The sequence below is a fragment of the Hemitrygon akajei genome, chromosome 8 (genome assembly GCF_048418815.1).
Source record: "Hemitrygon akajei chromosome 8, sHemAka1.3, whole genome shotgun sequence".
Lineage (NCBI taxonomy): Eukaryota > Metazoa > Chordata > Chondrichthyes > Myliobatiformes > Dasyatidae > Hemitrygon > Hemitrygon akajei.
In genome coordinates this window covers 36,644,430-36,659,800 of record NC_133131.1, presented here as the reverse complement: position 1 = coordinate 36,659,800, position 15,371 = coordinate 36,644,430, and positions in this window count along the sequence as shown.

The following is a 15,371-nucleotide window of genomic DNA, read 5'->3' as shown; positions in this document are numbered from 1 at the left end:
GTAGTTTGCCACCCAAGTGCCAGGGTCTGGGATGTTTTTGATCGTGTCCACAATATCTTGAAGTGGAAAGGAGAACAGCCAGAGGCCGTGGTACCTACTAGTACCAACGACATAGGTAGGAAAAGGGAGGTGGTCCTGAAAACAGACTACAGGGAGTGCAGAAAGAAATTGAGAAGCAGGACCTCAAAGGTAGTAACCTTGGGATTACTGCCTGTGCCACACGACAGTGAGTATAGGAATAGAATGAGCTGGAGGATAAATGCGTGGCTGAGGAATTGGAGCAGGGGGCAGGGATTCAGACTTCTGGATCATTGGGACATCTTCTGGGGCAGGTGTGGCCTGTACAAAAAGGAAGGGTTGCACTTGAACCCAGGGGGACTAATATCCTGGCGGGGAGATTTGCTAAGACTATTGGAGAGAGTTTAAACTAGAAATGCTGGGGGTGGGAGCTAAAGTAAAGTGACGGAGGAAAGGAAGGTTGGCTCACAAATAGAGAAAGCTTGGAGACAGTGCGAAAGGGAGGATAGGCAAGTGACATGCCCAGATCGATGGTTTGAGATATGTCTATTTTAATGCGAGGAGTATTATGAATAAAGCGGATGAGCTTAGAGCGTGGATGAGCACTTGGAGCTATGATGTGGTGGCCATTACACAGAGACTTGGACGGTGCAGGGACAGGAATAACTACTTCAAGTGCCAGGCTTCAGATGTTTCAGAAAGGACAGGAAGGGAGGCAAAAGAGGTGGGGGTGAGGCACTGTTGATCAGATATAGTGACATGGCTGCAGAAAAGGAAAAAGTCATGGAGGGATTGTCTACAGAGTCTCTGTGGCTGGAAGTTAGGAATCGGAAGGGGTCAATAACTATACTGTGTGTGTTTTTATAGACCACAAAATAGAAACAGGGACATCAAGGAGCAGATAAGGTAGACATTCTGGAAAGGAGTACTAATAACAGGGTTGTTGTGGTGGGAGATTTTAATTTCCCAAATATTGATTGGCATCTCCCTAGAGTGAGGGGTTTAAATGGGGTAGAGTTTGTTAGGTGTGTTCAGGAAGGTTTCTTGACATAATATGTAGATAAGCCTACAAGAGGAGAGGCTGTACTTGATCTGGTATTGGGAAATGAACCTGGTCAGGTGTCAGATCTCCCAGTGGGAGAGCATTTTGGAGATAGTGATCACAATTCTATCTCCTTTACCATAGCATTGGAGAGGGATAGGAACAGACAAGTTAGGGAAATGTTTAATTGGAGTAAGGGGAAATATGAGGCTATCAGACAGGAACTTGGAAGCATAAATCGGAAACAGATGTTCTCAGGGAAACGTACGGAAGAAATGTGGCAAATGTTCAGGGGATATTTGCGTGGGATTCTGAGTAGGTACATTCCAATGAGATGTGGAAAGGATGGTAGGGTACAAGATCCGGGGTGTACAAAGGCTGTTGTAAATCTAATCAAGAAGAAAAGAAAAGCTTATAAAAGGTTCAATAAAATCCTTCTGCTATGATTCAGTGATGGCCACAACATCATAGCCGACAATCTGTAAAAGTGTAGCAAGATCATCCACCTTATTTCTTGTACTGCATGCATGAGATATAACACTTTGAGAACTGTATTTGCTACCCTTTTTGATTCTGCATCCCTAACGCGCTGATAGTCACCCTGTGGGCTGCAATATTGTCCTATCAGATGTCTGCCCTTCCTGACAGTCTGACTGCACGGTATCTTTGTTTTTTTACAATCTGCCCTATCCTGAGTCAAAAAACTAGGAACCTATAAGATTATAAGGCTAGCAGGAAGGAGCTTAAGAATGAAATTAGGAGAGGCAGAAGGGGCCATGAGAAAGCCATGGTGGACAGGATTAAGGAAAACCCCAAGGCATTCTACAAGTATGTGAAGATCAAGAGGATAAGACGTGAGAGAATAGGACCTATCAAGTGTGACAGTGGAAAGGTGTATACGGAACTGGAGGAAATAGCGGAGGTTCTTAATGAATACTTTGCTTCAGTATTCACTACGGAAAAGGACCTTGGCAATTGTAGGGATGACTTGCAGTGGACTAAAAAGCTTGAGCATGTAGATATTAAGGAAGAGGATGTGTTTGAGCTTTTGGAAAGCATCAAGTTGGATAAGTCACTGGGACCGAACGGGATGTACCCCAGGCTACTGTGGGAAGCGAGGGAGGAGATTGCTGAGCCTCTGGCGATGATCTTTGCATCATCAATGAGGATGGAAGAGGTTCTGGAGGATTGGAGGGTAGCGGATGTTGTTCCCTTATTCAAGAAAGGGAGTAGGGATAGCCCAGGAAATTATAGGCCAGCGAGTCTTACTTCAGTGGTTGGTAAGTTGATGGAGAAGATCCTGAGAGGCAGGATTTATGAACATTTGGAGAGGCATAATGTGATTAGGAATAGTCCGCATGGCTTTGTCAAAGGCAGGTTGTGCTTTACGAGCCTGATTGAATTTTTTGAGGATGTGACTAAACACATTGATGAAGGTAGAGCCGTAGATGTAGTGTACATGGATTTTAGCAAGCCATTTGATAAAGTATCCCATGCAAGGTTTATTGAGAAAGTAAGGAGGCATGGGATCCAAGGGTACTTGGCTTTGTGGATCCAGAACTGGCTTGCCCACAGAAGGCAAAGAGTGGTTGTAGACAGGTCATATTCAGCATGGAGGCTGGTGACTGGTGGTGTGCCTCAGAGATCTGTTCTGGGACCCCTACTCTTTGTGATTTTTATAAATGACCTGGACGAGGAAGTGGAAGGATGGGTTAGTAAATTTGCTGATGACACAAAGGTTGGGGGTGTTGTGGATAGTGTGGAGGGCTGTCAGAAGTTACAACGGGACATTGGTAGGATGCAAAACTTGGCTGAGAAATGGCAGATGGAGTTCAACCCAGTTAAGTGTGAAGTGATTCATTTTAGGAGGTCAAATATGATGGCAGAATATAGCACTAATGGTAAGACTCTTGGCAGCGTGGAGGATCAGAGGGATCTTGGGGTCCGAGTCCATAGGATGCTCAAAACAGCTGCGCAGGTTGACTCTGTGGTTAAGAAGGCATACGGTGCATTGGCCTTCATCAATCGTGGGATTGTGTTTAAGAGCTGAGAGGTAACGTTGCAACTATATAGGACCCTGGTCAGACCCCACTTGGAGTACTGGGCTCAGTTCTGGTTGCCTCACTACAGGAAGGACGTAGAAACCATAGAAAAGGTGCAAAGGAGATTTACAAGGATTTTGTCTGGATTGGGGAGCATGCATATGAAAATAGGTTGAGCGAACTCAGCCTTTTCTCCTAGGAGCAACAGAGGATGAGAGGTGACCTGATAGAGGTGTACAAGATAATGAGAGGCATTGATTGTGTGGATAGTCAGAGGCTTTTCCCCAGGGCTGAAATGGCTAGCATGAGAGGACACAGTTTTAAGGTGCTTGGAAGTAGGTACAGAGGAGATATCAGGGGTAAGTTTTTTTATGCAGAGAGTGCTGAATGCGTGGAATGAGCTGCCGACGGTGGCGGTGGAAACAATAGGGTCCTTTAAGAGACTCCTGGATGGTTAGATGTAGCTTAGAAAAATAGAGGCTATGGGTAAAGCCTAGGTAGTTCTAAGGTAGGAACATGTTCGGCACAGCTTTTGGGCCAAAGGGCCTGTATTGAGCTGTAGGTTTTCTGTTTCTATAACTTTTACAAGGCACTGTATCATGCGCAGTGCTAGTTGCCACGTTATAAGAACGAAATGGAGACTGTGGAAAAGGTAGTTCACCACGATGCTGCCTGGATTAGAGAATATGGCCTACAAAGAAAGATTGAGAAAACTTGGGTTGTTCTCCCTAGGGTGTCGGAAACTAAGGGAAGACCTGATGGAGGCTTTTTTTTTAAATTATGAGAAGCATAGGCTGCATAGACAATCAGAATCTTTCCCTGGGCTGGAATGTCAATGCTAGAGGACATGCTTTTAAAGTGGGAAGGGCTGACAGATTAAAGGAGACATGAGGGAAAAGTTGTTTTTATGCCGAGTGGTAGATGCTTTGAATAGGTTACTAGGGGTAGTAGTGGAACCAGGCAGTTTGGTGGAGTTTAAGGCGCTAGAAACATACATGAATACGAGGGGAATGGAGGGATATGGACAATACAAGGGTATTTAGTAAAAAGTTTGCAACAAGTCTGGTGTTACATCATGGGCTGAATGGCCTGTGCAGTGTAGTACTGTTCTAGGTTCTGGATATGATTGGCTTTTAAACCTTGAAGCTCTGCTTTACTCATTTTCACATATATGATAACTCCAAGGATCTAAATTTTATTTCCAAACATAACTTAATTCTCTATTGTTAGCAATATGTTTACTTTCTTTCTGGGATAGCATTTGCATATTTAGGTTTATGGATTTGAGTAATATTTAGGCACCAATTTTGAATACTGCAGTTATGAAAATGAAAACATTGTGCATGAAATTTAAATCAATGGGTCAATTAAAACTGCCACAGTATCATTAAGTTCTGAAGACTAAGAGGATCAGAATAAAAGGATCAGAATAAAATAAATTAACTGACCAGATACCCTGTACATCTGAACAGGTTGATGTTGTTCTGTTTCAAGTCAGCAGGATGAATGACACCATGCCTAGAAGAAGGAAACCCAGAGTGTGAATGTTTCGAACAACAGAAAGTCAAAGCAAAAAAGAGCTGACGGCAAGGTGCATTTTTTTTGAATTCATATACAGAACGCTAGTAGCACTGTATAGATCAGTTACTGTTACTCACTGATATTTTCACCCTTGAAAGCACTGGTTAGCTACATCCTTTAACTGCTAGTGTGTACCAAGGTACTGCTATTAGGTATTATGCTCTAGGAATTTGACCGAGCGGCAATAATTTTTCAGTTCTGGATAGAGTGTAATATGAAAGGAAACTTGCAAATGGTAGCACTCCTGTGCTCTTAATCCCATTGTCAGACAAGTGAGTGATATTCTAGGTTTTGAAGGTATCTTTAAACAGCCATTAGCAAATTGCTATAGTGAATTTTATATATTATGTGCACCTTATCTGGTGAATGGAGCGCCAACTTGTCTACCCTCGACCTAGACTGCTTCAACAGCATTTGTGAGTATTGCTGGAACTATACTTCTGGCAAATGGAGAAATTCCATTATGCACTTGACTTGGGTTCTGAAGAGAAAGTTCTAAGGAGTCAGGCAATGGTAATTTGTAGCAGAATACTTGGCCAAAGGTACATTTGACCTTTGAACTTTCATGCTCAGACTTTACTTGGAAGGTCTATTTAAATGGTCAAGTATTTTGATGATAGGAGGATGTAATTCACATTAAAATAATTGAAGCTCACTCTTGTATGGATTGTTAGGATTGGCAATTTCATAGCATAAGTGATACATGCCATTTATCTGCCCAAGCATGAACGCTTTTCACATCTGCTACTTGAGGGCACAATGTAGGGTCGTTGATTTATACAGCTTGGAAATATCCCCTACAGCCTGCAGAGGATATTTCCAGTCGCCCATCTTTTACCTTGAGTCCTCTGATCATAGCAACCTCTGCTAAGAGGAAAATGTTCTCATTACCTGCCCTAACTATGCCCTCATTATTTTGTACATCCCAGTAAGGTCACCCTCAGCTTCTCCACTCCAAAGAAAATAAACTCCAGCTTATCCTCACAGCTGAAATGTTCCATCCCACATCATCTCGGTGAATCTTTTGTCATAATAATCTTTCTATAATGAGCTGAGCAAAATTGCACTTTGGCCTAAGTAATCATATAGCAGTATCATAACCTCACCAATCTTCTGTTTTATGTTCCAGTTAATGAAGTTGAATATGTCCTCTTACTCACCTTATCAACCAATGTAGCTGCCTTCAGGGATCCTGGGAATTGCACAAAACATCCCTCATTCCTCAGTACTTTCTAGGATTTCACTACTAATTGTGCAGATCTTATCCTTCTTAGTCCTCCCAAAACGCTTTGCCTCATATTTTTGGGATAAAATTCCATCTGCCATTCCTTTACCCAAATCATCAAATGAATTACATTGTCTGTATTTGATGACTATCCTCCTCACTATCAATACCACCAATTTCTGCATCACCAGCAAATTTACTAAACATTTTGGCTATATATCTTTAACATATATAACTACTTCAATACTTGACAATTCATTTATGGAACAGAGCATAGTGCCATCGGCAAATATTCCAAATATGACACAGGTCAGATATGAATGAAAAGCAAAGGATCTGGCATATAACAAAAAACCTGTGAGAATGTTTGAAGACATATTTTGGTTATTTCGATAGCTATAACTCAAATCTTGGTATATTTTAAAAATATATCAAGTGTCGTGAATCAGATTGGGTTCTGCGATGGTGAATTTCAGAGGAAAGCATAAATGGATTACTTGCACCTCTGACTGAGGTGAGCTGAATCTTTTTTGCAGTCACATTGATATTCAGAGCATATTAACCATCTCTAACTGGATGTGACAGGACTGCGGAGGTTTAATCTGATCTGCTTGCTGTGAATGTCAACTTACAGTCCTGTGCTGTAGCTTCACCGGTTTGACAGCTCATTTGTAGATGTGTCAGATATTGCTCCTGACATACTCATTTGCATTATTCTGATTAGTGAATCATATTAATTACATGAGCATACAGCTAAAGGTTGTGTTGAATATAATTTTATTTCTGCTGATGGCCCAGCAGTCCAACAGGTTTTGAACTAATACACATGTCCTGATTCAATTTCATTTAACATATTCCGGTATAATGGATACCGTGGCATATGATGCATCAAGTTATTCCTCAATGTGAAGATGACATTCTTTCTCTACAAACACTGTCCAATTAATACTCCTTCCTATACTGTCGAGGACAGATTCACTCTTGACAGGTTAGACTGATAGGACCTTGATTAAGTTTCCAATACTGTCATTTCTCTAGTTATATTTCAGAGGGCATAACAGACAGCTATGGGCTTTAGTACAGATCTTGCCCTTGAGATAATTATGGTGATGAATATTAATTCCCCAAACCAAATTATACTCGTACATTTGCTGTGACTGATGCTGTTCCAGTATTTTTCAACATGAAGAAATATTGAGTCATCGGTGCGAAGGTAGTACTTGATCTGGTGTCATGAGACTGCAAGAGGTCATGATACTACTCATTCAAGTCTGGTTCAAGATACCATGATGCTTTGGAGATTCAACTGGGCCCAATGTGTCTATGACGAATCCCAATATGAGATTAAAACCAGACCAATCACCTAGTATTGTTGCTATTTGTAATGAAAAAATAATTTATGCCATCTCATAAGGGAATAAAGAATAAACTACATTACCTTGGAAATGAACCCACTATTTTGTTGGGAGTGAGAAAGAGTAAAGATGGAAAATTTCCTTTCCAAAGAGGTATTAGTGAATCCACTGAATTTATGCACCAATGTTATAGATTTAATGACAACAAAGCTGGAATTAAGAAACAATTAATTTTATCAGTCAATGCAATGGGATTTAATCTTGTATCAGTGGAACTTTTTAAGAAGTTGTGCAGGTTGCTCTATCTTCAATTCTGAAATAATGCATTCAGCCAATATAAAATACCCATTCTAATCTTTGCACATCACCACACACATTTCCATCCATTCAGAATAAAATCTACATCAATTTTACATATAAAACATAACATAAACCTATGCAGCTGTTCTGATGGTGGTATCCCAGTGCAACTTTTCTTTTTATTAAAATTCATAATGCTCTTTATTGTGAGATCAATATAGTGAATATAAAAATGAACATCAAAAGGAATATTTAAACAAAATTCCTTTGAACAAAAAAATTAATTGACCTACCTTTCATTTTTATTTATAAGTAATATTTATAGTTTATAACAAATAGTTGATGGCAATTTGGTTGCAGATGTTAGAGAAAAACACTTACTTTATAAACAGAATGTGGGATTCAGACCCCATCATGATGTCATGAAAAGAGATGGAACATCTCACTGATGATGCCAAAACAGGGTCTGTTCTATACTTACTTGAACCAACGTAAATCATGATGGAGAAGTATTGCCATACAACACTTATCATTTATAGTATAATTATACAGATTGTTAATTGTTCACATACAGTATCAATTGTGCAGAATTAAATTGATGAATTAAGTACTTCCTTGGTCAGGATAGATCTTATAAAAGAATCAGAAGAGAGTTGTTTGTAAAGATTGTACAGAGTACATTTTCATAGAGTTTAATTAAGGACAGTGATTTTTTTTCAGTCACAGTATTTTTGCAGATCATCCAAGTAATCATATGACCAATGAAAATTTCCCCACAGGATGTATTGATGGTGGAAGGTTAAGAAATGGAAATGCTTGTGAATTCTAGACTCTCCTCTTGGAGTCTGTCACTAGCTCACACTTCTGTAACCTGATATTGATTAGAAACCTATGTCCTCCAGTTTTCGATTCCTGTCCCTTGAAAAAAAGACTATCTTTCCTATCTGTGCCTCTCACAATTTCATAAACCTCCATAATGTCAACCCTCCATTGTCTGCTCTCCAGTGAAAACAGCCTCAACCTAACCAATCACAAACAAGAGCAAATCTACAGATGCTGGAAATCCAAGCATTACACACATAAAATGCTGGAGGAACTCAGCAGCCCAAGCAGCACCTATGGAAAAGAATACAGTTGACGTTTCAGGCCGAGACCCTCATCAGGACTGGAGGAAAAAAAAGACAAAGAATCAAAATTAGAAGGTGGGGGGGGGGGGGGGGGAGGGGATGAAGAAACACAAGGTGATACATGAAACCGGGGAAGGAGGGGTGAAGTAAAGAGTAAAGAAACTGATTGGTGAAAGAGGTACAGGGCTGGAAAGGCGGAATCTGATAGGAGAGGACAGAAGACAATGGAAGAACGAAAAGGAGCAGAAGCATCAGACAGTGGTAATGGACAGGCAAGGAGATAAGAGGGAGGGAGGGAGGGAGAGGGAGATGGAGAGAGGGAGGGGGAGGGGGAGAAAAGGGAATGGGGAATGGTAAGGGGGGGAGGGGATTACCGGAAGTTTGAGAAATTCCACAAGAATCACTCCCTATGTGACTCCCCTGTCCATTCATCCCTCCCCACCAATCTTCCTCCTAGTACTTATCCTTGCAAGCGGAACAAGCCACACTTGCCCCTACACCTCCTTCCTCACTACGATTCAGGGCCCCAATGTGGCCTCATGTATATCAGTGCGACCTGACACAGATTAGGAGACCACTTCACCATGCACCTACCCTCCATCTGCCAGAAAAAGCAGTATTTCCCAGTGGCCATTCATTTTATTACCACTCCTCATTCACATTCTGACAGGTCAGTTCACGGCCTCCTCTACTGTCACAATGAGGCCACACTCAGTTTCGAAGAGCAACACCTTATATTCCGTCTGTGTAGCCTCCAACCTGATGGCTTGAACATCAATTTCTCAAACTTCTGGTAATACCCCCAGCCCCTTCACCATTCCCTTTTCCCTCTCTTCTCACATTATCTCATCACCTGTCCATCACATTCCTCTGGTACTCCTCCCCCTTTTCCTTCTTCCATGGCCTTCTGTTCTCTCCCATCAGATTCCCCCTTCTCCAGCCCTGTATCTCTTTCGCCAATCATTTCCCAGCTCTTTACTTCACCCCTCCCACTCCCGGTTTCACCTATCATCTTGATTCTTCCTCCCATCCCCTCATCTTCTGATTCCAACTCCTCATCATCTTTTCCTCCAGTCCTGATGAAGGATCTCAGCCTAAAATATCGACTATACTCTTTTCCACAGATGTTGCCTGGCCAGCTGAGTTCCTCCAGCATTTTGTGTGGAGTTGGCCAGAATTAATTGGAAAAGAACATTGGCAGGGATGATGATAAAGCAGCAATGGCTGGAATTTCTGGAAGCAACTCGGAAGGTACAGGATATATACATCCCAAAAAGGAAGAAGTTTTCTAAAGGCAAGATGACACAACCATGACTAACAAGAGAAATCAAAGCCAACATAAAAGCCAAAGAGAGGGCATATAATAGAGCAAAAATTAATGAAAAGTTAGAGGATTAGGAAGCTTTTAACCAACAGAAAGCAACTAAAAAGTCATTAAGAAAGTAAAGATAGAATATGAAAGCAAGCTAGCCAATAATATTAAAGATACCAGAAGTTTCTTCAGATACATAAACTGTAAAGAAAGGTGAGGGCGGATATCGGACTGCTGGAAAACAATGCTGGAAAGGTAGTAATGGGGGACAAGGAAATGGCGGAAGTACTGAGTAACTATTTTGCTTCAGTCTTAATGAAGGGTCTCGGCCCAAAACATCGACTGTACTCTTTTCCATAGATGCTGCCTGGCCTGCTGAGTTCCTCCAGCATTTTGTGTGTGTTTTCTGCCTACCAACCTTTCAGCTTCCCAAGCTCCTTCTCTTTAGTGACTGCCCTCACTTCTGTCCCCTGACACGCTCAAATATCTGGCATGTTGCTGGTACCTTCCACAGTTCCCCATTACTACATCTTCATCATTTTTCAGTGGTTCACACTTGCATTTCTTTTAATCTTTATGTATCTGAAAAAGCTTTTGGTACCCTCTTGTACATTATTGGCAAACTTACCTTTATATTTCATCTTTTCTCCCCATACTGCTTTTTCTGTTGCCTTCTGATGCTTTATAAGCTTTCCAATCCTCGAGCTTACCACTATTTTTTGGTATATTGTATGCACTATCTTGTGGTATCCAGCACCAACCTAGTTTTCACAATCAACCTGTACAGTATACTGAAATCCATCATGACCATTGCAACATTGCCCCTTTTACATGGCTTTTCTATCTCCAATGTAATCTTTATCTCACACTCTGGCTACTGTTTAGAGATCTATATACTGTATAACTCCCATCAAGTTCTGTTTACCTTGGCAGTTTCTGAACTCCACTCACAAGAAATCTAAATATAATCTGAAGTCACTTTTTCCTAAAAATTTGATTTCATTTTTTACCAACAAAGCCAATGCCCACCTGCCAGTCCTTTCAACGTGACAAATATCCTTGGCTGTTAAGCTCCCAGCTGTGATCCCCTTTCAAACATGACTGTGAAACCTAAAAACACCACATCTGCCAACTTATAACCATGCTACAAGATCATCTACCTTATTTTGTATACTGTTAGCATTCATATATAACACCTTCAGTCCCATATTCACTACCCTTCTTTTCAATTTTGACTCCGTGTTGCCTGAAATTAAATTCTTAACCTTTTCTAATTGTTTTATCATATTCTTTATTCTGGAAACTTCATTTAATATTTCAGTAATATTTGAGTAATATTGTAGGTATATTGTTTGAATAAGCATCTTTTGTTTACATAATTCATTATAGCTTATACGCAAAAGTAAGTGAATGGCATATATCATTACACTGCCACGTCATGTGTACGCACCTCACTAAAAGTATAAAAAACGAAGGACAAGTTATTCCCAGCCCTGTGGTTTTCTTTTCATTAGTTTTGTTTTGGAGTTACAAAGCATAACAGTAGTGATGAGTAAGTTTCAAAGGTACAATTTAATGTCAGAGAAATATACATCCTGAGATGCTTTAGATGAGGCTGATATGACTACCTACATATTGAAGTTCAGCAAATCATTCAAGCTTTAAAAAAAGTATAGTGAAACATTTGAGTTTTTTAAAAACAGTATGTTTTATTCCTTCACAAGACGAGAAGACTTTTGAGTTTTAAAAATAGGCAGAAAACAGATGTAATTCACTGGCTCATCAGCAGTGAGTACCAGGCAATACTAGTAACAAATTTTTAAAATGCAGATATTTCTGGTTATGTCTTCAATTGCACTAAAGGTAACTGGGTCATGTATACAGAATGAATTGAGCAATATTTTGAAGCAAATGAAATAGCCAATGAGAAGCAAGTGCCAGTTTTGCTGAGTATAATTGGTGGAAAAGCATACAGTTTGCTTAGAAGTTTAACTGCTCCAACCAAAACAGCCAAAATGAGCTTTGCTGTTATCATGAAAGTAATACAGGAACATTTAGAACCAAAACCATTGTTGATTGTTTTAGGTTTCCTAAGTGGAATCAAAAGGAAGTGGAGTCCACTTCATCATACATGGCTGAATTAAAGAGATTGTCTGAGCTTTGCCAGTTCAGTGATGGGTTTAACGATGCACTGAGAGACAGTTTCATTTGTGGAATCTTACAAGAAGACATTCAAAAACAAACTCCTAACTGAAGCACAAATTACATTTAAAAGAGCAGTTGAAATAGCTGCATTTTGGAAGCAGCAGAGACACAATTGAGTTGCAGTGAGGAATGAAAGTGAGCGTGAAGTGTCTCGGTGAGGCATGCCTGCTCAAACACGTTGTGTCACTGTTGTGAAAGGAGCTCACATATACCTGACCAATATGGGTTTAAGGGTGAAGCTTACAGAAAATACTACGAAATAAGACACAGACAAAGAGCATGCAGGGAAGCCAAAAATACATTGACCGCACAGGGAAGAGAAAAAGCGAAAAAGCTAAAAAGCAGCAGTTTAAAAAAAATCCACATTAATCTGCATGCTATTGATGAAAAATCTGATAATGATAAGAGTGACACTGGACTGAGTAGCCTTAAGATTTACAATGTGAAAACTAATAATAGACATCTCGGCCCAAAATGTCACCTGTACTCTTTTCTTTTCCATAGATGCTGCCTGGCTGTGTGCACGTGTGTGTGTGTGTGTGTGTTGGTTGCTTGAACTTCCAGCATCTGCAGATTTTCTCTTGTTTGTGAACAGACAAGCAATTATGGCTTACACCAGAAATGAACGACAAATTAATTAAAACTGAATTGTACATTGGCTTGGCTTTTTCAGTAATTCCACGAAATGATATTGAATAACATTTCAAAGACACTAAAATGAAGCCTGCAAATATCCAACTAAGGGCTTATACTCCTGTGGGAATGATACCTGTAATAGTGAAATGCAACAATTAACAAGCCACATTGGGCTTCCATGTGGTAAAAACAGAAGGGCAAGAATTGTATCCCATTGTGGGGGATACAATAACAACTTGATTGGAGGTCCATCCATCATTAGCATATCACATTTCCTGCCGTAGAGTCAACTGAAAGCAAATTAGTAAAATACTGGATTATGCCACAGGAGTGTTCAAGGATGGCATTGGAAAACTCAAACAAATCAAGGGCAAAATAATGTGTTAAATGAAAATGCCACACTCAAGTTTTACCAAGCCCGCCCAATTCCTTATACCAATGAGCTAGATTGCATGGAGGCTTAAGGAATTCTTTGAGGTCGAGTAAAGCCCACAGACAACACCAGTAGTCCCAATAGCTAAGAAGAATGGGTCTGTAAGGATCAGGAAGAAATGGCAAAAGGCAAAGCAAGAACACAAGAAATAGGTGCAGGAGTAGGCCATCTGGCCCATCAAGCCTGCCTCGCCATTCAATTAGATCATGGCTGATCTGTCGGTAAACTCAGCTCCATCTACCTGCCTTTTCCCCATAACCCTTAATTCCCCTACTATGTAAAAACCTATTTAACTGTATCTTAAATATATTTAGTGAAGAAGCCTCAACTGCTTCTCTGGGCAGAGAATTCCACAGATTCACGACTCTCTGAGAAAAACAGTTTCTCCTCATCTCCATCCTAAATCTGCTCCCCTGAATCTTGAGGTGATGTCCCTTAGTTCTAATCTCACCTACCAATGGAAACAATTTTCCTACTTCTATCTTAACTATACCTTTCAAAATTTTGTATGGTTCCATAAGATCCTCTCTCATCTTCTAAATTCCAGAGAGTATTGTCCCAGGCGACTCAATCTCTTCTCATTGGTTAAACCCTTCATCTCTGAAATCAACCTGGTGAACCTCCTCTGCACTGCCTCCAAAGCCAATATATCCTTCCTCAAGTATGGAGACCAGAACTGCACATAGAACTCCAAGTGCGGCCTCACCAGTACCCTGTACAGTTGCAACATGACCTCCCTGCTCTTGAATTCAATCCCTCTAGCAATGAAGGCCAACATCCTGTTTGCCTTCTTAATAACCTTTTGTACCTGCAAGCCAACTTTTTGCGATTCATGAACAAGCATTCCCAAGTCCCTCTGCACAACAGCATGCTGCAATCTTTCACCATTTAAATAATAATCTGCTCTTCTATTATTCCTTCCAAAGTGGATGATCTCGCATTTACCAACATTGTATTCTATCTGCCAGACCTTGGTCCACTCACTTAACCTACCTATATCCCTCTGCAGACTCTCCACATCCTTTGTACAATTTGTTTTTCCACTCAGTTTAGTGTCATCAGCAAATTTTGCTATACTACACTCAGTCCCTTCTTCCAAATCATCAATGTAAATGGTAAACAGCTGTGGGCCCAGCACTGACCCCTGGGGCACCCCACTCACCACAGACTGCCAACTGGAAAAATACCCATTTATACCAACTCTCTGCCTTCTATTGAAGTCTCTCGTACGGCACCTTATCGAACATCTTCTGGAAATCCAAGTGTACGACATCCACCTGTTTCCCTCTATCCACTGTACTCATTATGTCCTCAAAGAACTCCAGTAAGTTTGTCAAACAGGATCTGCCCTTTCTGAATCCATGCTGCGTCTGTCTAATGGAACCACTCCTTTCTAAATGTTTCACTATTTCTTCCTTAATGACAGCTTCAAGCATTTTCCCGACTACAGATGTAAGCTAACTGGCCTATAGTTGCCCGTCTTTTGCCTACATCTGTTTTTAAAAAGTGGCGTGACATTGCTGTCTTCCAATCCACTAGGACCTGCCCAGAGTCTAGAGAGTTTTGATAAATAATTACCAACATGTCACTATAACCTCTGCCAATTCCCTCAGCATCCTGGGATGCATCCCATCAGGACCAGAGGACTTAACTTCCTTCAGGCCCTCTAGTTTGCACATCACTATCTCTTTAGCAACAGTGATTTTATTGAGGTCCTCACCTCCCATTTTGTCCACAACATCATTCTTTGGCATATTAGACGTGTCCTCCACCATGAAGACCGACACAAAATAGTCATCCAATGCCTCAGCCATTTCCTTAACACCCAGAATCAATTTTCCCTTCGTCTTCCAAGGGACCTACGTTGACTTTAACCACTCTCTTCCGCTTTATATATTTATAAAAACTTTTGCTATCTGTTTTTATATCTTGTGCTAAATTACTTTCATACTCTATCTTCCCTTTCCTTATTTCTTGTTTAGTTGTTCCTTGTTGCTTTTTGAAGTTTTCCCAATCCTCCAGTCTCCCACTACTCTTTGCGACTTTGTACATGAGCTTTTAATTTGATACTATCTTTTATTTCCTTAGTTATCCC